General features: G+C 39.7%; 2 long non-coding RNA genes across 2 annotated transcripts; both read right to left on the reverse strand.

Annotated features, from left to right (window-relative positions):
• Positions 1 to 2,291: 2,291 nt before the first annotated feature.
• On the reverse strand, positions 2,292 to 4,804 carry LOC119735404. Its single transcript, XR_005272159.1, has 4 exons — positions 4,726 to 4,804; positions 3,847 to 4,038; positions 3,209 to 3,292; positions 2,292 to 2,753 (listed from the first exon to the last, which is right to left on the reverse strand). It is a non-coding gene; the product is annotated as an uncharacterized LOC119735404 (long non-coding RNA).
• Positions 4,805 to 8,309: 3,505 nt separating this feature from the next.
• On the reverse strand, positions 8,310 to 12,109 carry LOC119736112. The gene is made up of 4 exons (XR_005272275.1): positions 12,040 to 12,109; positions 11,150 to 11,312; positions 10,045 to 10,158; positions 8,310 to 9,841 (listed from the first exon to the last, which is right to left on the reverse strand). It is a non-coding gene; the product is annotated as an uncharacterized LOC119736112 (long non-coding RNA).
• Positions 12,110 to 17,391: the final 5,282 nt, after the last annotated feature.

A 17,391-nucleotide genomic window follows, 5' to 3' on the forward strand; every position in this document is an offset into this window, starting at 1 on the left:
AAAAATGCAGATTTCGAGGTATTTTTCGAACATCCCAAAACCCCAAAAGCGCCGTTTTGATGTAAGCGCGAGTATACATATTGATATTGATATTAATCTATATCATGAAGAGACCCCCCCCCCCGCTTTTCAAATTCCTCGGCCGGGCAATGTTTGGATTTTGGTCGTCCCCCATCCCCCAGGCGCGGTTCTAGAGCCAATATATATATATATATATTTTTTTTTTGGGGGGGGGGGCTAGCAGGGTGGATCCAGAATTTTTTCAGGGAAGCGTGCTGAAATGTAGACCGGTTATTTTCTCCAGACACTTGGCCTCCGAAAATCAATAGGTGGGGGGGGGGGGGGGGGGGGGGGGGGAGGGGGGGGGGGGGGGGCTCCTGCCATATTTTCAATGGGGAGCGCTGATAAAATCCTACAATCAGGCATACTATTATTAACTAAAAGTGTACAAATGCACCCTTCTCACGACTATTTTATTTAGGGAAGACCGTTCGCATGTACCTCTCATTCTTACATTTTGCTAGTGCAATTTTTTTTTTATGGAATATTTGTTGGGGGGCTAGACAATTTTCTTTTTTTGAGGGGGCTATAACCCCCCGCCCCCCTCCCCCCGTAGAACCGCCACTGACCACCCCCCCCCCCCCACTCGCCTGTACAGATTTACACCACTGAAGAACTATAGCTTGAAATCTGTTTTTATTGTTATGAATTCGAAGCTATTGGAGCGTGGCACTGGGGTTGATGAGGGGCAGGGCTTGGGACTCGGGGGAAATCTTCATTTACTGGCGTTGGCGGTGATCGTCACTAACCACATCCATGGTGCATTCTTCATAATATTTAATAAAACACATCAAGAATATTAGTATTTAACGGTTTAATATCATCAAAACGCATGTTAACAGCAACGACCTTTTAAGGATGTCCCGTTGTAGCTCTTAAAGGGAAAATACAACATTTGCAAACATCAAAAAATAAAACCACCAAATCATTTTGAAATACCTTGCTGGACTGTTAGTGAATGACAGTGTAAAGCATCCTGTAAAATTATGGCACCTGGTATACTGTCATTTTCAAGAAAAGTGGTATTTTTGAATCAATTTTCAACGCTGATCGGCCAATCAGCGTTGGAAACAACTGTCTTTTTTTTTCTTCAAATACTGGCCCCAATTGACCATCGCACTTGTTTGCAATCGATTACAAACCTATGAACGGGTACGAGCCAGCTAGACTGGCTCCCTGACCTTACAATTCCCCAATGTATGTAAACTGCTCTGTTTCTTCTTATATGGGGTCAGGGAACCAGACTACAGGAAAATGATCGTTTTTCTTGATTTTTATAGCATTTTCGAACCCAAAACCTCAAAAAAGTCTCTGTAACTATATTTGCTATATATTTCCAACCCCCCAATTCCATCCATTTCTGAAAATTACAGCAAAAGCAAATGATGTATATTCCCTTTAAACAGGCATTTGCTACAGACCATACAACATAATAATGAAAAATGGAAGTCATATTCAATATTTTTAGTAGTATTTATTACTAACACCTGCCGGAAGTCTTTACCATTTCACAGGTCAAAGAACTTGCGTTCAATGACATTCCGCTCACACGATTTACAATTATATGGAGTGCCTGTTCTGTCTGTTGTCCAAAAAAAGTACATTGAACAATACATGTGAGGTTTGCTGTAATACCATGTGAATGGTATCTCTTTTGAGTTGTGTGTTTCTGAGAAGAACCAGTTGGTTTGACTCGACGTTTCGAACAGCATGCTCTGCTCGTCATCAGGTTCGTCATTATCAATGACGAATAGAGCATACTGTTCGAAACGTCGAGTTAAATCAACTGGTTCTTCTCAGAACCACACAACTCACTATAAGAGATATCATTCACATGGTGTTACCGCAAACCTCCCATTCATTGATCATGTCCACCATGCAAACCTTTAACCCTAAAAGGGCCGATAAATTATAAAACTATGCAAAGAACGACTTACTATGAACATACCCAACAAATTTCGCGGCTATAAGCCAAAGGGTTTTGGAATTATGGTTAATTTGATTAATTATTCATATGCACGAATGGTAATTCTGCTTTGTGTATACTACATACATGTATATGGGGAAATATTTTCGCTGCGCGGCAAGCCGTGGTCCGAAGTTTATGTTTTCGGTATCAAAAGATGCGCAAGACTCGAGGCTAAAAAGCCAGAACAGCTCAGGTCGCGAAACATTTTTTTTTTATCAAGGCTATCGCGGAAAAAGTTGAGCCGGGGGGGGGGGAGGCGGATTCCGCCCGCGGCCCCTTTAGGGTTAAGTCTCAAAAAATCACATAATACTAAAAAAAACGAAGAAAAAAAGACAAAGGTACTTCTAACTCTGACGAAAGAAACAGCCAGGAATAATACCACCAAATGAGCTTGTTGGGTTGGAAATTGTTTGGGCTGAAAACTGTTCCAGGTCCCGATAGTCTGACAAAAATTCTGACAGGAATGTTTTTGAAAAAACCGCAGGAAACATTTTAGTTATAACAAGGACTCTCGTTTTCGGAGCTTTTACGAAAACGAAAAGAAGTTTGCTTGCCGACGAATACACCATACAACCAACTTGAGCCACTTAAGACACAGCTATATTGGAAACACAGATGCCACAGTGATAAAATCACAACGCATCTTTTATTACGAACTGTCGACAGACGCACATGGGAATGTTGCTGCAGTATATCTTGTGATCACTGATTTCTCATCTGGAGCCTGTGAACAAGAAATGGAAAACAAGAGAATTCCCAGTAGAGTCTTGAGGTACCAAAAGTAATATATAAAATGTTAAAAGGTTTAAAATGCAGCAAAAGAAATCTAAAAATAAAGAAAAATGAACGTCAGACAATTTTTTCTATAAATCTATTGAATCCATATTAGCAGGTTGAATGTGTTCTGTATTTTGTTTGGTAAATTTGTTATGTTTATGTTAAACTGTTTCAACTAAAATCGGTCACTAACTACAGCATTATTATTGTAAAATAGAAGAAAACTAACTTTTAGACTATATTTTCGCTTTACGTTGAAAGTATAATTGGTCTACAATCGTTCACCTAATTTAAAAATGAAACAGGTGGAAAAAGTAGAATGAGCACCGAAGTGATAATTTTTTTCAATCTTATTTGTTGTTCAACATAATTCATGACACAAATCTTAAACAGGAACTCTACCTTATTTGCGGCAGTGGATGTACTTTGGGCCCTTTCGGTAGAGATCGCAGTGACATTTTTCCTTTGTGAATGGATTGACGCATTCTAGAAAAAAAAATAAGAAAGAAAAAGATGATACGAATCAAGAAAGAAAACAGATTTTATAAGACCAATGACTTGGATGTTTTCGTCAGAGACTACCTAACTATAGTTTGGTAGCAGAAAAGTAAAGTAACTTTGTAAATGTCAGTGAAAACAAGTACATGTATACAAACTTGTTGTGTACCTCAAATTGAATATTAGCTTAAGATGTGATTTCAAAAAAAAATACTTTCATTGAAACTTTACAATTTTAAATTGATGCTTAGGAACAGGTGTTTTTACATTCTAAAAAGTTCCGGGTCAGATTGACCCGGAATCTGTGTCCTATTTGACCTGATTTTGTTCTATACTTTTCAGGGTCAAAATTGTACTACTCCGAGTCAAAATGACACTGCACTCTGGATTATTTTCCAGGTCATTTTGGCAAGAGGGTAATTTTGACCCAAAAATTCTCATTTCGACCCAGCAAAATATTAGGTCAAATAGAACGCGGACAGCAGGTCAAATCTGACTTTGAACCTTTTTAGATAAACCGACAAGCGCATAGACCAACTTACTTCTAAATCTCATGCCAGTCCCACGCTTGACCAAATAACCAGCATCGAAAACCCCGGCCGCTCGTTTCACGGGGTCATCGTAGAGGGTGGGCCTGTAGTCAAGATCACCTAGTAGTTCGCCATTGGCTGAGATCGCCATGGCGATGATCAGGACCGTAATTCCAAGAGCTGCACAATTCATGCTGTGATTCCCTGTAAAAAAAAATTAATGATTTTATAAAGCCTTGTGCTATTAAAATAACGTTGTTTTCATAGTCATGCCGGTCAAAATAGACTCTCCACCGATCGCCTTCGCGCAATTCATGAAAAATGCATCGGTGAAACAGTCTCTAGAGTATGTTTTCCGATAACGGATTCTGCTTTTACTTCTGGAAACGCTTATACGTGTGAAAAGTCAATGTTTAGCTTCCATTAAACCATTGCTTCGATCATCTTGTCTTGGCTTTAAAGATCAAGACCTTTGAAATGTGAAGAAGGAACTTAAGACGAAGAATCTCAGATTTGCATGAGGGTATTACCTTCAATGTCTTCGCATGTTAACGATATTAATGAAGCAAATATGATCCTGTTTTTTGGTAATCGTGGGATCTCATGAAAAACAGTTGCAATTAAAGTGAAAAAAAAATCAACACATCAAAAATTGAATGCGAGTGCAAAGACTCATTTTCTTTGCAATGAAGTTGTCATTTTCACGATCTCTCGAATTTAATAGTCAGGGTTTGTCAAGCATGATTATAACTGATGATGTATAGAGCCATTTCAGTGTGCATTATTAATTCTAGAAAAAAAACCACAGACAAAATAATTATTATAACTTGACAGCTTATAATCTATATCTAAATCTAAATCTAGAACAACCCCGGATAATATAGACCTTACCTTTATCCTGATGCTGTGTCGTCGATGAATTCAGATGTTTTCACGAAGTTTCTTAAAAGTGTGTCTGAACATCTCCGCGGAGATTGAGATGTTTATAGCCAGTGACGCTAAGCTACGCATGGTCGATGGAGCCTACTCATGCGTGGGATATTAATCCGCGAAAACAACATTTCCAGCCCCCTTTTCGGGTCTTGCGTTATTTGAGAGGAAAACATTAATTTGTTTTCTGAATGAAAAACATTGGGTCGTTCCTTTGTCATTAGTTTCGACTGGCAGCAATGAGACTCGGTGCAATTACGTGTAAAAGACTGCCAAAACATTTATAGCAACTTCGAGTATTATGTGCTGCTCGTGCTAAAAAAAGGTTGCCACCCGCACATATCAACATGTTGTATCGTCTAACAACAACCAGTGATGGTATATTATTTCTTTATTTTTAATACAAAACCTTTGTTTTAGTGTACAAGCAATTTTTTTTTGTAATTAAGACAACAGTATCACTTTTGTTCCTCGTTATCAGATTAAGATGGGTATACCGTGCACAATTTGAGACGGAGGGTCCCCCCAGTGTTCTTGTACCGTATACATACTCAAGATTATTGTTACCCAACACTCCCCCCCCCCCTCGAAATCTCAAACGAATTCCTGAGATTCTGGGATCACAATGACAAACACAAAAGAGGGAGGGGGTCACCACCGTCGCATGGTGGTCAGATTATAATTTACTATACATGTACAACAAAATATCATAGTTTAAATTCAAGGGCACAAACTCTTAGGTCAGATTCAGACGACAAAATCACATATAAATTCCGACCCCACTTACACTGTGCTATGGTTACTCCCACATAGCTGAATGACATGTTATTGCATCAATTAATCAAGACAGTCTAACGCGTGGTAGAACGCTATTTAGTTACCGACCCACAAGTTCAATTAAAATGAGTTATATTTTATTCTACTACCCACTTACATTTTTGTTTGTGGTGACATTCAGAAACCATCTGGGCATATCAACAAACCAACGCAATTCCAGTGTACCAGAAATTTGCAAAAAGTAGTTGTCCTTTTTAAAAAATTTATTTTATAAAGGCACGTGTAAGAAAAGGCTTTGAAAACCGCCAAAATCAACAATTTAGCGGCATATTTTGGGTCTATATAATAGCTTGCTTATTTGAAGTGAGGATTTTATTTGCAAACATATAGACGTACTTCAGTATCTAGCTTTTATTAACTTCGAGCAGAGTATAAAAATATTCACTGCAACTTAATGCTTTTCAGTATAATGATGAACGAATTATGTTGTATTAATGACGGACTGTCTTTTTTGGGTGAAAAACTTTTCTCCAAGTAAGTCCGAGGCATGTTGTCACTTCTGCCGTCCTTGTAATAATATACTCCCTCATGACGTCGCCGCCAGTTTTGGGTCTTCTTTAGTATACAAAACTGCCTTTCTTGGGAGAATAAAGATATATTTTCACCCAGTATGAACAAGCCCAACGCTGGTAAGCAACCCTTCCTCGCCTGTCAATCTCAATAAATTTTATTGGCTTCAATATCGCAATATGAACGCGTTAATTGGATATACCCACGCCTGTTCCGCTGTTACGATCGCGCCTTCGTCTTGAGATGGTATTAACGTTTTTGTTTTTCCTGCGCAGTCGGCGGTGTTTTGACTGGTTGAGTGGGCTGAGCTGATTTCATTTGACAAGTGGCCACTTGGTTGGTTGCAACTGCGGGACATTTTGTTTTGATACACCGGAGCTAACGTTCTGTTATAATTATGTCCACACTCGTCACATGTCTGTTCGTTTGTCTTTGTATATGTAGCTTGTTTGTTGGTGTCTATACGTGAACAATTGATTTCTGTAAACATAAACAAGGGTGTAGCACCTTCAGTTATGGACCTCGTATTGTCCAACTGTTCAGACTTTTTGGAAGACCCTCATTAGTTTTGTACATGATTTCAAACAGAGGACCTTCAACTAAACGTGGTTCTCATTATCTCCTTTTGTTCGAGGTCACCTGGAAAGGAACACAATGGGTTTTTAACATAGTTTTATCTTTCAACCTACACACAATTGTGGAGCAGATTGTCCTCGATTGTTCAAGGTAACTGTTCAAGAATCCCTATTGTTTTCTTTTACATGATTTTAAACTGTGTACATTCACGCAATCGTGAATCCTGTTTTACTCTATTGTTCAAGGTCCACTGTTGAATACGTATACATACTCTGTGAAACTCAGGTGTGCTCAGACTCAAAGTAGAAATAGTGATTTGAGGATTATGATATTGGGCTTTAAACTATAGACTCCAAACAAAAACTTCGTTTAAAGCTGAAAAACGAGGACCGACTTTGTAGACTTGTTGAACTCATTGTTCACCGCAACAAAGCTCAAAGTTAAATTTTGCGCCACTTTAAAATAGAAACGGTGAATTTGTTTCCCATTTTGAATTTTTAAAATATTTTTCCTTACGACACATTAGATTGAAATAGAATCGTACCAATAATAACCAATGCAATAATTACCTACATCACGCATTGCTATTATTCAATGTGGTCCCATTAACACTTCAGCTTTCCAATAAAGGTCGGAGCTTTTTGGCGACACTAAAACATGCGTTGATGAACATCTGTAAATCTGCCTATGTTAGCAATGTCCTCCCGTGACAAGAAATGGTATGCATAGGTAAACCGACGCTGCAGTTGCAAAACACAGGCTAATTCGCTCGAAAGCGGTAAGCTGACTCTTTTCCGGGTGAAAATCACAATTTTGCTCAGGTTTCGGAGTCAATAATGACCCGGAAAATGATAGAAAAAAAGTCATTTTGACCCAGAAAATGTCCTTTTTTACCCTGAAAAGTATTGAAACCAGGATTTCTGGTCAAATGCGACACGAGATTATTTGGAGTGCAATAACATCCCTACACTTCCACTTGTATCTAATTAACCATCCGTCTAAACTGCACAATCCTCGGGGCCCTTAACCTACACAGACCCCAAGCGCGCTCGAAACCGCTGAATAAACTTACAATATATTGCACAATTTATTAATTTCCAATTTCAGGAAACCGTGATGCGTTGTGGTTACAAAAAGGGGCCCACTTATTGACATATTAAGGCAACTTGAAGTGGACAGTTTCGGCACAATTGACACGGTCTGGGTTCCTAGTCACAACAACACACAACTGACTCCAGTCTTTAAACAAGTCACCACAGAGATTTTAAATGGTTTACTGTAAAGCAAATTTAATTCGCTCTGAAAAGCACAGGCGCGGATCCGGAGGGGGGGGGGAGGGTTAAAAAAAATACCAGCCCCAGCTCTTTTAAAAATTTGTTTTGTTCCCATAGAAATTCATACAAAAATAATGCTACCCCCATCCCTGCTCTGACACACAAAAACGATTATACTGGTATTAATATAAGCCTGTGCACAAAATACAGACAGAGCCTGCTGGATTTATTTGTACACTATCCTATAATATAGTGTTAATAATCGTCGGATTTGAAAAGCGCCCCCATTGAAAGTATGGTACGAGCCCCCCCCCCCCCCCCCCCCCACACCCACCTATTGATTTTGCGGAGCCAAGTGTCTGGACAAAACACCTGTCTACATTTCAGCATTGATTTACTGATGAAAACTCCCCCTGCAAAAAACCTTGATCCGCCCCTGAAGCACTTCCCATTTTTAAATAAATGAGCCTAACAAAAACACCCCCTGCACATTTTCAGTAATGTTAACCATATTTGCTGCATCATGCTTCATTTAGCTTAGGCATTACCTAAGAATTACAACTTTGAAATATGATGAATAGACCATAATGCTAATTCCATTTTATTCACCTTAGTAAAACCCCCATCAAAAATCATCTCGATTATCAAAATATTCATCTCTATAATCATTAAAATCTAAACAATAAGACCGAATTATTAAGGCAGTTATTTAAAACAAAGGGCGGTGTACTTGGCAAGTTCTCAAGTCACAAAATAACAAAGTCATAATTTTAGCGAACTTAGGGGGCACAACAAAGACGTCATTTTGACCGGCGGGTACAATCAGACATGAAACCCAGGTTATTGATGTAGGTTTCCATGTTGGAATAACGTTTTACAATATGATTTTACATTGTTTAACATTTAGATTTCAGTAAAACGAAAAAGGGTTTAATACACATTATTATGTATTCATTGTACCCAGGCAAATGCGTCCCCAGCGCCCTCATTTGCTGAAACAATTGCAATTTCTCAAAACAAGGAAAAAACAAGGACGGATTTCTCTTTATAAAACTGTTGATGCCCCTTAACGTGGCGCGGCCCCTTAACGTGGCGCACTTTGATTTCTCGTCCTTTAGTGCCAAGCTAGAGCAAATGTTTTACCTCAAATTTCACAGTAAGTAAAAATCTCATCAAGCTCCAAGCATTCCCGTTCATAAATCTTGAGTTTACCCACCCGTTTAAAGTTAACACAGAAATTAATTTTGGCGTGATTTTCCGGTTTTAGTTTGAAGTGCCCAATGAACCCTTGAAAAATGCGCCCAAAAATAAGAAAAAAATGTCCGACAAACTTGTAGTAGAGTATAAGAGTGAAAATAATAATGGTTCATCAGAATATGTCAACTTAAAGGAAATTCTTAAATGTTAAGTTGGAACGTATTTTGAGATTTGTTCAAGTGCGCCACGTTATGAAACTCTTGGCCAATTATGAGCTCCATTTTCAGACGCCAAAATGTTTGAATTCCAGACTAAATTTCATGACGCTAAAATTGTTCACAAAGGTTAAAAAGCAAGCATTTTTTATGGTAAAAATACCAGTATTTATTACTGAATGAATACAAAGTTTGTCAACAAAGAGGTTGACAACACTGCATAAAAAAACAACGTCGAAGTGCACCACGTTAGGCAGACTACATTATAACCAGAGATCCGTCCATGAGTTATTGTAATGGACGGAAGTATAAGGAGCTGCGTGTGGAAATATCCAAGCAAAAGCCTTTATAAAGTTGATTTCAAAGGGCTTTTATTTAGAAAATCTGATTTAAAAATCAGCGCGACATCATTTTATTGAAGCTGAGAAAACGGTAGCGTAGAAACTTTCAGGTGCCACTCGCATTATCCTGTTTGGGGAAGAATGTAAAACAAAGAACGTTTCTTGATACATATTCTGCATCAGAGTTACAAAGTATCAACGTTATGATGTAGATATTATCCAATATTTAAAGATGTTGAAAACAAGGTGTTGAAAACAATCTCAAAGGTTTGAAAGGCTACGACTTTGGACCAATTTTTTTTTATCAAAAGTAAGCTGATTGCGAGTTACCTTTTTAGACTTCGGAATCGGGCATGACACACCGCATGTACCGTGGATCGCGAGCACTTTTCGTGACGTCACATCGGCAGTTGAATGCTCTGCCGTACAGAGGATGCCTACAGGCTGCAAATATAACGGGTCAAAGTTCACAATTTAAAAAGCAGCCTTGAGTAACTGAGCCCCAAAATGCCTGAACCAAATCGCACTTTTTCAGTGTGTATTAAGGTGCGTTGATGTTAGTTTCATGATGATTACTCTTGAGCTTTGTTTTCAGCAGTGATTTATGGGCTAGTTTTAGAACAAAATCGAATGGCAAAAGAGGCACAGCAATAGACCTTGATCAGGGTTCGCCATCTTGAAAACCAAAGCGAGGCATATGAAGCCAACAAACATAGCCTGGCGGCGTAAGTAGTGTTTGCGGTGAACGAGTGACTCGCGCAAAGTTACAGCAGATTGGCAATCTTGTAAATGGATGAATAGCTCAAATTTCCTGAAATATCAATCAACATTGTAGGTATGTCACGTCTCATTGTATTTTGAGTAAGGATCTTATATATATATATATGGCCCGAAACCAGTGGCCGAACTGAAGTTTAGGATAACCTCCTAATGTAAGTACTTCCTACTAAATAGGTGCAATTTCAGCTCAGGAAACGTCGCGGATGGAAAAATGAAAATATAAATTCTTGATGTTTCTCTGATCTGACGGCGCGTATTAAACTATCACGGAGACTTCAATTCGGCCACTGGTTTTGGGCTTTATATTCGTAAGATACCACACCGGGTCAGCCGACAGACCGGAACCAGCCTACGGAGGGTTGGTTCCATCGCTGGTTAGCAGCACCCACGCGTTCCGCGAAGTACCGCAGGGTGCCAGGAGATGGGTTTTACGATGACGTATGACATCAATATTAGCGCTGGGGTTATTGGGGTTTCGTACAGGTTCAAGACACAGTTCACCCAACGGTTGCTCTCAAATGTTTTTTTTTCTTTTGTTTGCACTTTGACGGTAAATGGGAGGCATCTAGAAATCACTGCAAGCCTGTAAAACAAGGTTAACAGATGTGTACATTCCTCTAACACCTATTTAAACAGAATCTCAAAAAGGTCTTACCTTTAAACCGCTGGTTCCCGGTTCCACGTTTGTCTACACTCCTACCCATTGAAATGTTAAGGTATTCTTTCAATGCGTCTGCTGAATTCTCCTTGGCTGTAGAGGGCGCTAAGAGAATTGCCATGACGACGAAACAAGCTAACAAAGTTATTTTGTGATCCATCTGTGTTAAAAAATCAAACGAAATATATCTGCAATTGCTGAATGCTACTGGCGAAAATAATTAAGAAGCCACAATTTCCAAAAGCCTTCTAACTTATTTTTTTGAAACAGGAAACACAAGTTTTAATCGGTAATGACATCAATAAATTACAGGAAGATTTTATTCACCCTTCGTATCATTTGAACACACGGCTAAGAATTCTGGATTGTTCGGACGGGCGTCTATTTTGAATGAATCTGTTTTGGATCATTAACAGGGCAGAAAATGTTAAGAAATAATCACAAAATTTTACCAATGTGGTAATTATAAAACAGGGAGAATGACCCAACACAATATCATGCATCTGGTCTACATATTGGGGAGAATTTAGGCCATCCATTGGTTGACGGGGTAATCCTATACAATAGCACTGCCCGGCTATGTTCCCTTGCCTACCTCCAGTCTAAGTGTCAAGTGACAAGAGCTCAGTGAGTCAGTCAATGGGATAGGTATAGAAATAAAACATTTGACACTGGAATTCTGTGACCGGCATAATTCTTGCTCTGCCTCGTTTTGGAATTCCTTACATGTTCCGTACTTTCCCCCTTAATAATGATCTGAGTTCAAGCATACTAGAAACAGCGTCAATCCCAGCCATGAGACAAGAGACTGGGCCGAAATCACACAGTGAAAACGGCAAGTAAAAAAAGCAATTACCATTAAGAAAGATTTTAAAAGATCAACTTACTTGAACTGTTGCTCTGCTTCAGGTTGCGCGTACCCCAAGCACCTACCGCTGGTAAGATATCAGAAATGATCGCGGCGCATTAAAAATGACTGGCATTTTATATACGGCCAACGATGTCTTCATCTTGTAATGGCCACGGGGAATTCGTTCTTGATTTCCCTTGGCGTTTGTAATCCCACACCGGATAAAGACATCATCTTGATTGATTATCTGTGGTGAAAACGCAGAATTTGTACAGTTTTGGTAACAAATAAAAAAAAAGCGGGAAGCCGTTGTTCCTTCCGGAATAACAGCATATTACATTACCTCATTATTGCATTTTTATCGTAATTTTTTCGGAGTTGAAATCGGTAAACCGTATCCAAGTCAGAACGTGGGGGGAACGGGTCTGCTCTTAGGAAATTCTTTCGTAATTAGGATCCATTTTAATTGAATGTTGTTTCGCGCTCGGTACCACAAATAATGCCGACCCACGCCCGTGGTTAACGAAGCGTGGCGCGGCGTGGCTTAAATGGGTCTCATCGCGTGCGTGCTACACGGTTGATGAGTTCGCCTTCAATTCCCACTCTCGCCCATGCATCATAATAGAGGGACAGCCCAAAACCGCCCTCTGTACTCAGTTTTTCCTTGAATGTTACTATGGAGTTTTTTGTCCTTGCGCTTGAAGATTTGCAGCAATGTAAACTTTGAATTGGTCCTTGTTCTTGTATTTCTTCGAAATTTGGAGATTAACTTAGAACCCAGAACCCAAACTTGTTTTTTTTGCAATGGAGTGGATTGATAATTTTTTAGAATGGCGATAGGTTTCAAGACTGCTTTTAGGGATAATTACTTTTTGAATGGAAAAATCGCCCCAATGAAATAGAGACATCTCTATATTTGAAGTAGATATATACTTGTTTGTAATATTTCTCCATTAAAAATAGATTAAATGTTAAATTTGCACGCCATAGCAAACCCCCTATAAGAGGCCCACTGTCTTTCGTGAAGACTTGAAATTGTGCAAGATGTACTTATTCAACGATCATTTGACACTAGAGGGCGCTCTGTTTTTCGTATAGGTTTACTAACATTTCATAAAGCTGTAGGGTTGAGGGAATGAAGGGGATTAAAATCGAGTAGTCACCTACATTCCTCTTCTGTTCATATCCTCAAAAATTTCAAAAGACACTTCCTTGGCAAGCGACAAATTTCGTTTTTGTATTTTGCAAGGGGGGGGGGGACTTGGAGAGGCACTTGGAATTTGGCCCCCCAGGCACCCTTTGGCTATGCCACTGGTATCACATGTCACGAGAAATGTATACATACCATTTTATGTTGACATTTTTCAAACTCCCTCCCTTACTCCGTGTCTAGAAATTTGAACAAATACATCAATTTCAAAATGCTTTCTTTAGAAAATTACTATTTTTAATTTTTTGTTTCTTTTCTTTAACCATTCCTTGCGCCTGGGACTTTGGGTGATTTTTTTCTGACGAAAAAGTTAAGTCTGGGATCTTTTATAAGATGGAATTTTTGGATCTTACCAAGGAAAGAAAAAAAACTTCGTTAATGCTCCGATGGAGCTCAGAAACCGGAAGAACCAACAACCCTCGTTTTATCAACCATCACACTTCATACAAGTTCAAGTAGCTATACCACTCTACTCACGTAGGTCTACATTGTGTTGGCTTAGTCACGAGTAAGTCGAACCATCAGTGCCTATGCATACGCACCAACACACGAACTAATTAATATGTCCGTGCGGGTCTGGTGTATCGCTTCTTCCCACGAGACAGTCGGGTGTCAAGTCTTCCAGAACCGAATGAAAATAAATTCAGCTGGTCATTTATTTATAGTGAGGGGAAGTGGAGGTCCTGGGTAGGAGATTGCTCATTGATTATCAACACAATCAGAAGGGGAAAAGTAGGACATTAAAAACCTGTACTTCTCAAGTGACAGTTAGTTTATGAGTCAATCAGTCAGCGAGATACGACCAACGAGATATAGGTAGTACAACGAGATTTAGGTACAAAGATATATAGGTACGGTGGCTATCTGGGATCCACAAAAAATAACTTGAACAAAAATGAAACCAGATAATACTAGCGAATGCGAATCATGAATACGGGTGATGAATTAAGCCACACCCTGGCCCAACTATTTGAGGGAAAGCCTGCTGTCCTGTTTGCACTTATCATAGTGACCGACTCACTGACTCGTTGACTGACTGTCATTGTAGATTAGACTAGTTTCAATCTCACATTAACCCACAAACATTACTCAGATGACCACAAATAGACCTCTTAGATCCAAATGGTCTGGGACCATAATACTAGCCTAAATGTAAGCAGGATACATGGGCTGAAACTCCTTGAGAAAACAAGGAGCCAGTATTCTACGAGAGCCCAACTTGAAATTGGACAAGCTTGCATCGTAAGAAAAACAAAGAAGACTAGTATTACTACAATGATGTTCAGAGAATGGGGCAAATAATAAGGTAGATTAACGACTGAGACGAAGGCATATCAAATTTTCATGATAATTGTGCAACATTGCCACTTTTTGAAAATAAATAACGGGAGTAACATATCAATATGAGGTTTTCCCTTCACCGACGTATAAACACTGTATACTCAGTTTGTTACCTCTCCGAGTGAAAAATGAAAAAAAGGGTAAAATCTAATATTGATTTACATCACCCCGACGCTGATTTCACCATATGAAAAGTTTAATGGCGGTACCCGCGGTTTATACATGTACATCAGATTCGAACCAGCCAACTGATCCCGCAAGCTCGGTGGTCGAGTGGTAAAACGTCTGCACTGGAAAGCATTAGGTCGTGGCTTCGAGTACCACCAGAGTGAATTTTTCCAACTTTCACTTGGGTAACACACTGAGTATACAGTGTTTATACGTCAGTGAAGGGCAGCACCTGATATTGATTTATATCATCTTATAAATGACAGTAGCATAATACAAACAAACGGTTTTGGTGAGAAAGGGAGGAGAGGGGAGGATGCCAGGGCACAATTTTTCTCCATTGCATTTGTCAGATTTCCGTTGAATAAATGCAAAATAATGGTTTATTTATTAATGAAACATTACTTAGGTCTACATTCAAAATAAAGAACTCAGTGACTGAAGAAAAAACACGCCGTGGCAGAACGGCGCCAGGACACAACCTCTGCAACCTTCCCAAAAAGTTATTTCCAAAGCTCACTTAAAACTACAAGACTGAGCGACTCTCTGAAAGAATATAATTCCGAGTCTCTGTCATCAAAGCACAACGGAGCTTCCTCACACCTGAACGGAGCCGTCTTTTTGTGATTTGGTGCCTGAAATCCTCTCCTGAAATTTCACCATTCATAAACTCCGAACAAAGACAGTAATAACTGGCAACGTCGGAATCGTCACGGGGCATAAAATTTTACGAAGCGTGGTCCGCGCCAGGGGAAGCCGATTACAAATCAATCACTAATTTTTGTTCTTTAATTACGGGTCAGTGTCATGATTAAAAAAATGGCGACCACGGTCCAGTGGTGCGTGCGCATGCGTGGCCAGCCCAAGCCGATTGCCTGCGCGTTGTCGCACGCTTGGCACGTAGATGGTTCCCCTCGAGTAGTTTTCAAGTAAACACGGTTGTATCTCGTAGGAGTACCAGCCAACCTCTGTACAAGTACAGTTGACGTGCAAGACATCTGCAGAGTGCCGTAAATAACTTGACATTTTGAACACTTTTACGTCAGCACTAAGTACGTCTTCTGACAGCGCCACCCACTGTCAACACAAAATCGTTGTTTTTAAAATTCACGGGATTTCGTGCATGACCAGGAAACATTATAAGCTGTTAATGTTCCTTGTCCATCCTGATTACGTCCTTAGTGTTTCATACCACCACACATATTGCTTTCGTCGAAAAAGGATGACAACCGCTTACCGGTCCCGTTTAAAAAATTGTAACAACAATTCGTGCACTTGATCGACGTAGCGGTTCGGAAGTGCCTCCAACTTGGTTTTGTGCACTTATTTGACATGAAAAAGTGTGGTTCAGTTTGAGTGAATCTTAGATGTTTCCGCCGGATGTCAGCTCTGTACCTAATAGCTTGTCCCACAGCGGGGCCAACAGCCAATTCAACATAGTACAAACATCCTCAACTGCATTCAAGAACTCATTTCCCCCCAGGACATTTAAGGACAACTATTATAACCACATCGTGACCGACACATAGATGCCGACACCTTCCCGTGACCTCCTAGTAAAGATCCCTAGAGGATGTTTCAGGAGGAAACTAACCAAGTACCAAGGGACAGCTTATAGTCCTCTATATACCTCACTGAATAATGGGTGCATACCTATGTTCCCCAATTCCCAATACCTATGTTCCCCAACCCTAACCCTACCCTAACCATCTAACCCTGAGGATTTGGGGGGGGGGGCATAGGTATAGGGGAACATCGGGTAGACCCCTGACTGACATACGGACTGGCTGACTCACTGACTGTCACTTGTAAGACCGGGCAGTGCCATCGTATAGGAAGATACTTGTGAATGGAAGTTCCGAATCAATTGAATATAATAGACGAATTTCAGAAACATGTTGGTTGATAGATATATAATAGCCAGCTATTTCAAAGCCTGTTTTCTAAGTTGCGTAATTCAAACTCAAGAGAAATAATATGCAATACGTCATATCTCCAGAATGAGAGGGGCTATGGAGCTTTATCACATACCAAATGAAAGCTTACTCTGTGGATTTTCAACCACATAAAAACATTTCAAAAACATCTTAGCATTGTAACCGAGGCTCTCAGTGCTAAGCCATCTTTTGAATTGAGGACCTTTTCTTGTTTTAAATCCTCTCAATAAAATACATCACTGATGCCCTCGGTTTCAGTGCTGAAACTCCTCTATTGTGTGGGCTCTGCTAGGGTGGGATCTGCTACAATCTGGACCAGGCTTGTTATGTCTCTTCATTGTAGATTGTGGTGAGATATCTGGTCTGACTAGCGTCCCCGCAATAAAGACAAACTCATTTTCCCCCACTCATTTATTTAGACGCCCGATGGTAATCTCTGAGCTACACTGAATACAGGTGTATCAACAAGAACAAAACAGTGACAATATTAAGTGACCTTTCTTTGCTTTTGTGAGGTCATTACCTTTAATACCCCATGTGTTATTTGGATTGCACTTTAGGGATACAAGAAAGGTGTTATGATTTCCCCAGTAAATCCTCCCTCTCACACCAAAGCTCGCGCAGGTCTTTGAACTTAAGCAAATGGCTTTTCAACCCGTTGCTGCCAGCTTTGCACACCGATAATTAAGCGTGATTTATGTCAAATAATAATGACGTAATTTAACAACAAAGA

This window comes from Patiria miniata, unplaced genomic scaffold (genome assembly GCF_015706575.1).
Source record: "Patiria miniata isolate m_02_andy unplaced genomic scaffold, ASM1570657v1 HiC_scaffold_29, whole genome shotgun sequence".
Lineage (NCBI taxonomy): Eukaryota > Metazoa > Echinodermata > Asteroidea > Valvatida > Asterinidae > Patiria > Patiria miniata.